The following is a 10,000-nucleotide window of genomic DNA, read 5'->3' on the forward strand; positions in this document are numbered from 1 at the left end:
TAACCTAACCTATATTGCTCCTTAACCTAACCTATATTGCACCTTAACCTAACCTATATTGCACCTTAACCTAACCTATATTGCGCCTTAACCTAACCTATATTGCGCCTTAACCTAACCTATATTGCGCCTTAACCTAACCTATATTGCGCCTTAACCTAACCTATATTGCGCCTTAACCTAACCTATATTGCGCCTTAACCTAACCTATATTGCGCCTTAACCTAACCTATATTGCGCCTTAACCTAACCTATATTGCGCCTTAACCTAACCTATATTGCGCCTTAACCTAACCTACATTGCGCCTTAACCTAACCTATATTGCGCCTTAACCTAACCTATATTGCGCCTTAACCTAACCTATATTGCGCCTTAACCTAACCTATATTGCGCCTTAACCTAACCTATATTGCGCCTTAACCTAACCTACATTGCGCCTTAACCTAACCTACATTGCGCCTTAACCTAACCTACATTGCGCCTTAACCTAACCTATATTGCGCCTTAACCTAACCTATATTGCGCCTTAACCTAACCTATGTTGCGCCTTAACCTAACCTATGTTGCGCCTTAACCTAACCTATGTTGCGCCTTAACCTAACCTATGTTGCGCCTTAACCTAACCTATGTTGCGCCTTAACCTAACCTATGTTGCGCCTTAACCTAACCTATGTTGCGCCGTAACCTAACCTATGTTGCGCCGTAACCTAACCTATGTTGCGCCTTAACCTAACCTATGTTGCGCCTTAACCTAACCTATGTTGCGCCTTAACCTAACCTATGTTGCGCCGTAACCTAACCTATGTTGCGCCGTAACCTAACCTATGTTGCGCCGTAACCTAACCTATGTTGCGCCGTAACCTAACCTATGTTGCGCCGTAACCTAACCTATGTTGCGCCGTAACCTAACCTATGTTGCGCCGTAACCTAACCTATGTTGCGCCGTAACCTAACCTATGTTGCGCCGTAACCTAACCTATGTTGCGCCGTAACCTAACCTATGTTGCGCCGTAACCTAACCTATGTTGCGCCGTAACCTAACCTATGTTGCGCCGTAACCTAACCTATGTTGCGCCGTAACCTAACCTATGTTGCGCCGTAACCTAACCTATGTTGCGCCGTAACCTAACCTATGTGGCGCCGTAACCTAACCTATGTTGCGCCGTAACCTAACCTATGTTGCGCCGTAACCTAACCTATGTTGCGCCGTAACCTAACCTATATCGTATCTTAACCTAACCTATATCGTATCTTAACCTAACCTATATCGTATCTTAACCTAACCTATATCGTATCTTAACCTAACCTATATCGTATCTTAACCTAACCTATATCGTATCTTAACCTAACCTATATCGTACCTTAACCTAACCTATATTGCCCCTTAACGTAACCCATATTGCGCTGTAACCCAACACACGTTGGGCCTTAACCCAACACACGTTGGGCCTTAACCCAACACACGTTGGGCCTTAACCCAACACACGTTGGGCCTTAACCCAACACACGTTGGGCCTTAACCCAACACACGTTGGGCCTTAACCCAACACACGTTGGGCCTTAACCCAACACACGTTGGGCCTTAACCCAACACACGTTGGGCCTTAACCCAACACACGTTGGGCCTTAACCCAACACACGTTGGGCCTTAACCCAACACACGTTGGGCCTTAACCCAACACACGTTGGGCCTTAACCCAACACACGTTGGGCCTTAACCTGCTCTGTAATTGTCATACGACGCGTTAAATTAGTGTAGTGTTGCCTAACTGCAACCCCCGCAATATAGTTTGCTACTCGCACTGCCCGGTCCCCAGTGTATCGCTTCATGTTAAACACCTTGCAGCTATACACTGTAATGTGGATGGCAGCAGGACGTACATGCTCAATGCCCTTTGCAGTTGTTCATTGGCATTCGCAGTTGTTCATTGGCATTCGCATGGCGAAGCACTTAGCCTACGCTGTGGTATGGCCTGTGTCAACTGTCCGCTGATATTGTACGTCCAAATCACACACTGTACTGCACATTGGTCCTCATGTACTGAATGATACATCGTGGTACATGTGACCGTACAACGACTGCGCCAACAACGGCGAACCATGCGGTCCAAATGTTGTGCACGCAGCTACGTGTCGTCTCCCTATAAGAGCTGGATTGCAGTGTGGTATGCCCTGGATGGCGATCAGCATGAGCCGTCTGTTGATGTAGTGGCGCGTGTTGTCAGACGTTGTCGTCTCTTCTCACACACCGTGATAGCATGGTGCACTGCGTTCCACATCTGCGACATGCGACAGAGGCCGGTTGACAGTCGTTCGCGCAATGGACATCGCATACGTACGGGGGCCACCTTCCACGTGTTTGCGAAGCGTGCACATGTTGTTGCGTGTATGTGGGCAGACATAGTGTGTCGTGACACCTGACACAGGCATGCAACAATCGTTGAATTTGCAAATGGCGATGGACGCCTACGTTTGCTGGTGACGTTACGCAAATGAACAACTGGTAAACCGTTGTGGTGCGGTTGTTCTCGCTAGAGGTGAATCAGTGATGGCGACGATCGGTTGAGCTACCAACCGGTTGTTTCAGCGATACCCACCATGCCCACGAACGTGAATGGCATGTGGGTGTGAAGCGATACGCGGCGGTGGCTGGGTGGGACCGGCCCCGGCCGGTGAGGGGGGGCCTCCCGGCGTGCTGGCCGCGCGGTGCGTGGGCGCACGCGCTACAGCCGGCTGGTGGGGGCGGCCACTGGCAGGCGCGCCGGCCGACGGAGGCGGCAGGCGGCGCAGCTGCGCGCCGGCGCACCCTGCACGCGGCGCCGTGCGGCCAAAGTAGGTCCTCGCGGGCCCGGTGCGAAGCGCGGTGGACATCTGCAGTGTGCTGGTCCGATTGAGGACTGTGTGCGCTGAGGATGCGCCGCCGCCCGGCGCTCGGCGCCGCGACGCCGTCTGCTGCTCGGTCGCCTCTGCGGTTCTCGCAGGTGGTTTGTATCGCAGCTGTGCGGACGTGTTGGCGCGTGCGCTGTGCTGGGAGAGTTCGCTTCGGCACCCAAGTGGGGCTTTTGTCCTTCTGTGGCGCTGGCGTTGGAGCTGCCGGTCACCGTAGGTGGCGCGTGTTGTCTCCCGCCGGCAATGCCACGACAGCACGCTCCCGGGCCTCTGTCGGCAGCGGCAAGCTCAGTTGGGAGCACGGGTGGTCGCACCTAAAGCGTCTACTCGCCAAACTCCGGGCGATTGCGCCTCTCTCGAACCCGACCAAGTACTTAGGACGGCGCTGCGCGCCGCCGGGACCTGAGAGGGTTTCGAGGTGTATGGTGCAGGGGAGCTCAGCCTCCTCCTGTTTGCAGAATAATTGAGCGGACGCTTGCGTGTTCGCGCGGGCCCCCGGGACACACTCCCGGGCGGCCGGCTGCTCAGCTCTAGTTGACGCAGCTCCCTGGTTGATCCTGCCAGTAGTCATATGCTTGTCTCAAAGATTAAGCCATGCATGTCTCAGTACAAGCCGCATTAAGGTGAAACCGCGAATGGCTCATTAAATCAGTTATGGTTCCTTAGATCGTACCCACGTTACTTGGATAACTGTGGTAATTCTAGAGCTAATACGTGCAAACAGAGTCCCGACCAGAGATGGAAGGGACGCTTTTATTAGATCAAAACCAATCGGTCGGCTCGTCCGGTCCGTTTGCCTTGGTGACTCTGAATAACTTTGGGCTGATCGCACGGTCCTCGTACCGGCGACGCATCTTTCAAATGTCTGCCTTATCAACTGTCGATGGTAGGTTCTGCGCCTACCATGGTTGTAACGGGTAACGGGGAATCAGGGTTCGATTCCGGAGAGGGAGCCTGAGAAACGGCTACCACATCCAAGGAAGGCAGCAGGCGCGCAAATCACCCACTCCCGGCACGGGGAGGTAGTGACGAAAAATAACGATACGGGACTCATCCGAGGCCCCGTAATCGGAATGAGTACACTTTAAATCCTTTAACGAGTATCTATTGGAGGGCAAGTCTGGTGCCAGCAGCCGCGGTAATTCCAGCTCCAATAGCGTATATTAAAGTTGTTGCGGTTAAAAAGCTCGTAGTTGGATTTGTGTCCCACGCTGTTGGTTCACCGCCCGTCGGTGTTTAACTGGCATGTATCGTGGGACGTCCTGCCGGTGGGGCGAGCTGAAGGCGTGCGACGCGCCTCGTGCGTGCTCGTGCGTCCCGAGGCGGACCCCGTTGCAATCCTACCAGGGTGCTCTTGAGTGAGTGTCTCGGTGGGCCGGCACGTTTACTTTGAACAAATTAGAGTGCTTAAAGCAGGCAAGCCCGCCTGAATACTGTGTGCATGGAATAATGGAATAGGACCTCGGTTCTATTTTGTTGGTTTTCGGAACCCGAGGTAATGATTAATAGGGACAGGCGGGGGCATTCGTATTGCGACGTTAGAGGTGAAATTCTTGGATCGTCGCAAGACGAACAGAAGCGAAAGCATTTGCCAAGTATGTTTTCATTAATCAAGAACGAAAGTTAGAGGTTCGAAGGCGATCAGATACCGCCCTAGTTCTAACCATAAACGATGCCAGCCAGCGATCCGCCGCAGTTCCTCCGATGACTCGGCGGGCAGCCTCCGGGAAACCAAAGCTTTTGGGTTCCGGGGGAAGTATGGTTGCAAAGCTGAAACTTAAAGGAATTGACGGAAGGGCACCACCAGGAGTGGAGCCTGCGGCTTAATTTGACTCAACACGGGAAACCTCACCAGGCCCGGACACCGGAAGGATTGACAGATTGATAGCTCTTTCTTGATTCGGTGGGTGGTGGTGCATGGCCGTTCTTAGTTGGTGGAGCGATTTGTCTGGTTAATTCCGATAACGAACGAGACTCTAGCCTGCTAACTAGTCGCGTGACATCCTTCGTGCTGTCAGCGATTACTTTTCTTCTTAGAGGGACAGGCGGCTTCTAGCCGCACGAGATTGAGCAATAACAGGTCTGTGATGCCCTTAGATGTTCTGGGCCGCACGCGCGCTACACTGAAGGAATCAGCGTGTCTTCCTAGGCCGAAAGGTCGGGGTAACCCGCTGAACCTCCTTCGTGCTAGGGATTGGGGCTTGCAATTGTTCCCCATGAACGAGGAATTCCCAGTAAGCGCGAGTCATAAGCTCGCGTTGATTACGTCCCTGCCCTTTGTACACACCGCCCGTCGCTACTACCGATTGAATGATTTAGTGAGGTCTTCGGACTGGTACGCGGCATTGACTCTGTCGTTGCCGATGCTACCGGAAAGATGACCAAACTTGATTATTTAGAGGAAGTAAAAGTCGTAACAAGGTTTCCGTAGGTGAACCTGCGGAAGGATCATTACCGACTAGACTGCATGTCTTTCGATGTGCGTGTCGTGTCGCGCAACACGCTACCTGTACGGCTCGCAGTAGCCGTGCGCCGCGTGCGGAACCACGCGTGCTTCTCAAAACTAACGCCAATGTTGTGTGGTACGAGCGCTGAAGCGCTGGAGCGGCTGGCCTGCGGCACCTGGCGCCTGGCGCCGGTTTTGAATGACTTTCGCCCGACTGCCTGTCCGCTCCGGTGTGGAGCCGTACGACGCCCATCGGCCGTGAGGCCGTTGGACACAGAACGCTTGAACAGGGGCCGCCACACGCCTACGTCCCGCCTATGCAACTGTCTTGAAAGAGACGGTGGAAACTAAGAAAAGATCACCCAGGACGGTGGATCACTCGGCTCGTGGGTCGATGAAGAACGCAGCAAATTGCGCGTCGACATGTGAACTGCAGGACACATGAACATCGACGTTTCGAACGCACATTGCGGTCCATGGATTCCGTTCCCGGGCCACGTCTGGCTGAGGGTCGGCTACGTATACTGAAGCGCGCGGCGTTTGCCCCGCTTCGCAGACCTGGGAGCGTCGCGGCCGCCTGTGGGGCCGGCCGCGCCTCCTTAAACGTGCGATGCGCGCCCGTCGCCTGGCGGTTCGCATACCGGTACTTACTCGGTAGCGTGCACAGCCGGCTGGCGGTGTGGCGTGCGACACCTCGTACAACGACCTCAGAGCAGGCGAGACTACCCGCTGAATTTAAGCATATTACTAAGCGGAGGAAAAGAAACTAACAAGGATTCCCCCAGTAGCGGCGAGCGAACAGGGAAGAGTCCAGCACCGAACCCCGCAGGCTGCCGCCTGTCGTGGCATGTGGTGTTTGGGAGGGTCCACTACCCCGACGCCTCGCGCCGAGCCCAAGTCCAACTTGAATGAGGCCACGGCCCGTAGAGGGTGCCAGGCCCGTAGCGGCCGGTGCGAGCGTCGGCGGGACCTCTCCTTCGAGTCGGGTTGCTTGAGAGTGCAGCTCCAAGTGGGTGGTAAACTCCATCTGAGACTAAATATGACCACGAGACCGATAGCGAACAAGTACCGTGAGGGAAAGTTGAAAAGAACTTTGAAGAGAGAGTTCAAAAGTACGTGAAACCGTTCTGGGGTAAACGTGAGAAGTCCGAAAGGTCGAACGGGTGAGATTCACGCCCATCCGGCCACTGGCCTCCGCCCTCGGCAGATGGGGCCGGCCGCCCGCGCGGAGCAATCCGCGGCGGGGTCGTGTCCGGTTGCCTTTCCACTCGCCGCGGGGTGGGGCCGTTCCGGTGTGCGGTGGGCCGCACTTCTCCCCTAGTAGGACGTCGCGACCCGCTGGGTGCCGGCCTACGGCCCGGGTGCGCAGCCTGTCCTTCCGCGGGCCTCGGTTCGCGTCTGTTGGGCAGAGCCCCGGTGTCCTGGCTGGCTGCCCGGCGGTATATCTGGAGGAGTCGATTCGCCCCTTTGGGCGCTCGGGCTCCCGGCAAGCGCGCGCGGTTCTTCCCGGATGACGGACCTACCTGGCCCGGCCCCGGACCCGCGCCGCTGTTGGCTCGGGATGCTCTCGGGCGGAATAATCGCTCCCGTCAGCGGCGCTTCAGCTTTGGACAATTTCACGACCCGTCTTGAAACACGGACCAAGGAGTCTAACATGTGCGCGAGTCATTGGGCTGTACGAAACCTAAAGGCGTAATGAAAGTGAAGGTCTCGCCTTGCGCGGGCCGAGGGAGGATGGGGCTTCCCCGCCCTTCACGGGGCGGCGGCCTCCGCACTCCCGGGGCGTCTCGTCCTCATTGCGAGGTGAGGCGCACCTAGAGCGTACACGTTGGGACCCGAAAGATGGTGAACTATGCCTGGCCAGGACGAAGTCAGGGGAAACCCTGATGGAGGTCCGTAGCGATTCTGACGTGCAAATCGATCGTCGGAGCTGGGTATAGGGGCGAAAGACTAATCGAACCATCTAGTAGCTGGTTCCCTCCGAAGTTTCCCTCAGGATAGCTGGTGCTCGTACGAGTCTCATCCGGTAAAGCGAATGATTAGAGGCCTTGGGGCCGAAACGACCTCAACCTATTCTCAAACTTTAAATGGGTGAGATCTCCGGCTTGCTTGATATGCTGAAGCCGCGAGCAAACGACTCGGATCGGAGTGCCAAGTGGGCCACTTTTGGTAAGCAGAACTGGCGCTGTGGGATGAACCAAACGCCGAGTTAAGGCGCCCGAATCGACGCTCATGGGAAACCATGAAAGGCGTTGGTTGCTTAAGACAGCAGGACGGTGGCCATGGAAGTCGGAATCCGCTAAGGAGTGTGTAACAACTCACCTGCCGAAGCAACTAGCCCTGAAAATGGATGGCGCTGAAGCGTCGTGCCTATACTCGGCCGTCAGTCTGGCAGTCATGGCCGGTCCTTGCGGCCGGCCGCGAAGCCCTGACGAGTAGGAGGGTCGCGGCGGTGGGCGCAGAAGGGTCTGGGCGTGAGCCTGCCTGGAGCCGCCGTCGGTGCAGATCTTGGTGGTAGTAGCAAATACTCCAGCGAGGCCCTGGAGGGCTGACGCGGAGAAGGGTTTCGTGTGAACAGCCGTTGCACACGAGTCAGTCGATCCTAAGCCCTAGGAGAAATCCGATGTTGATGGGGGCCGTCATAGCATGATGCCCTTTGTGCTGGCCCCCGTTGGGCGAAAGGGAATCCGGTTCCTATTCCGGAACCCGGCAGCGGAACCGATACAAGTCGGGCCCCTCTTTTAGAGATGCTCGTCGGGGTAACCCAAAAGGACCCGGAGACGCCGTCGGGAGATCGGGGAAGAGTTTTCTTTTCTGCATGAGCGTTCGAGTTCCCTGGAATCCTCTAGCAGGGAGATAGGGTTTGGAACGCGAAGAGCACCGCAGTTGCGGCGGTGTCCCGATCTTCCCCTCGGACCTTGAAAATCCGGGAGAGGGCCACGTGGAGGTGTCGCGCCGGTTCGTACCCATATCCGCAGCAGGTCTCCAAGGTGAAGAGCCTCTAGTCGATAGAATAATGTAGGTAAGGGAAGTCGGCAAATTGGATCCGTAACTTCGGGATAAGGATTGGCTCTGAGGATCGGGGCGTGTGTGGCTTGGTTGGGAAGTGGGTCAGCGCTAACGTGCCGGGCCTGGGCGAGGTGAGTGCCGTAGGGGTGCCGGTAAGTGCGGGCGTTTAGCGCGGGCGTGGTCTGCTCTCGCCGTTGGTTGGCCTCGTGCTGGCCGGCGGTGCAGGATGCGCGCGCCTGCGCGGCGTTCGCGCCCCGGTGCTTCAACCTGCGTGCAGGATCCGAGCTCGGTCCCGTGCCTTGGCCTCCCACGGATCTTCCTTGCTGCGAGGCCGCGTCCGCCTTAGCGTGCTCCTCCGGGGGCGCGCGGGTGCGCGGATTCTCTTCGGCCGCCATTCAACGATCAACTCAGAACTGGCACGGACTGGGGGAATCCGACTGTCTAATTAAAACAAAGCATTGCGATGGCCCTAGCGGGTGTTGACGCAATGTGATTTCTGCCCAGTGCTCTGAATGTCAACGTGAAGAAATTCAAGCAAGCGCGGGTAAACGGCGGGAGTAACTATGACTCTCTTAAGGTGGCCAAGTGGCGGCGGTGTGGCTGCATCCGGACTTGGCTTTTCGAAGTGTGGTCTTGATGTAGTCGTGCTGCTGCTGCGAGGTGCCTTCCTTGGGTTATAGTTACAGGGAGAGTGATGCGCAATACATGGGCCTAGCCCTCTTAGCCTCTCCTCTCCTGCGGTCTTCTCCCCTTCTCGTGGGCCCGCTGATTTCGCAGAGTGGAAGACCGCACCAGGGGCTTGGGGGGGTTACCAGCCCCCCCTCGCACTATCCCTTTTTTAGTTGGGGGCAGTAAGCAGAGAATAAGTGGTGGCCCTTCCGCTGAAGGTGCCACCCCAACTCCCCCAGCACCTAGCCGGCCAACCGGCCGTGCCGAAAATCTTGTAACTTTTGCAGCTATGTATACCTGTAGTGAGTGCCACCGCAGCTTTACAACCAAGAACGGTCTCGGGGTCCATCGCCGCCGCCAACATCTTGCGGCCGCCAACGCGGAGATCGTCACGGAGAGGCATCGCGCGAGGTGGACGGAGGAAGAAGTCCTGTCGCTCGCCAAGGCAGAGGCCGAACTGTTCCTCGAGAGGGACGCCCGGTTCTTCTTTGTAAATCAAGAGCTCATCAGGATGTTCCCCGACCGAACGCTTGAGGCAATCAAGTGCCGACGGCGGCAAGCTGCCCACAAGCAGCTTGTCCGCCAATTCATGGAGGCGCTTGAGATCGGTCGGGGGGAAGAGCCGGCGTCCCGCCGGGGAGCGGCGAGCCCGCTGCCTGACGCGGGCGAGGCCGCTGCGCCGCCCGTCGACGCAGCCGAGGACTTCGCGGCCGACACCACCGGGCCGCCGCCGGAGGGGCCGACTGACGCCGCCATCTGGGAGCATCTGGCGGGGCTACCCGCTTCCGCCCAGCGTTTCTCTGCCCTGGATCGTGTCATCGGTCTGGGGCGGGGCACGCCGCCCGATGTCATCCTGGGCATGCTCCCGGATGCCCTTGCGTCGGTCGGGTCCAGAGGGGAGAGATCGATCACCAGGACACAGCGGCCGCGCCAACCATCGAAGCGGCCGCCTGCCGCGCCGCCGACGCAGAAGCGCAAGCGGCGCC

At 56.9% G+C, this 10,000-nt stretch overlaps 2 non-coding genes and 1 pseudogene across 2 annotated transcripts; all 3 read left to right on the plus strand.

The window, feature by feature from the left end:
- The first annotated feature begins 3,434 nt into the window (after positions 1–3,434).
- LOC126434208 (small subunit ribosomal RNA) lies at positions 3,435–5,344 on the plus strand. The gene has a single exon (XR_007579057.1). It is a non-coding gene; the product is annotated as a small subunit ribosomal RNA (ribosomal RNA).
- Positions 5,345–5,695: 351 nt separating this feature from the next.
- LOC126434184 (5.8S ribosomal RNA) lies at positions 5,696–5,850 on the plus strand. Its single transcript, XR_007579035.1, has one exon. It is a non-coding gene; the product is annotated as a 5.8S ribosomal RNA (ribosomal RNA).
- Positions 5,851–6,038: 188 nt separating this feature from the next.
- Positions 6,039–10,000, plus strand: part of LOC126434221 (large subunit ribosomal RNA) — a 7,958-nt pseudogene continuing 3,996 nt past the window's right edge.

The sequence above is a fragment of the Schistocerca serialis genome, unplaced genomic scaffold, assembly GCF_023864345.2.
Source record: "Schistocerca serialis cubense isolate TAMUIC-IGC-003099 unplaced genomic scaffold, iqSchSeri2.2 HiC_scaffold_1184, whole genome shotgun sequence".
Taxonomy (NCBI): domain Eukaryota; kingdom Metazoa; phylum Arthropoda; class Insecta; order Orthoptera; family Acrididae; genus Schistocerca; species Schistocerca serialis.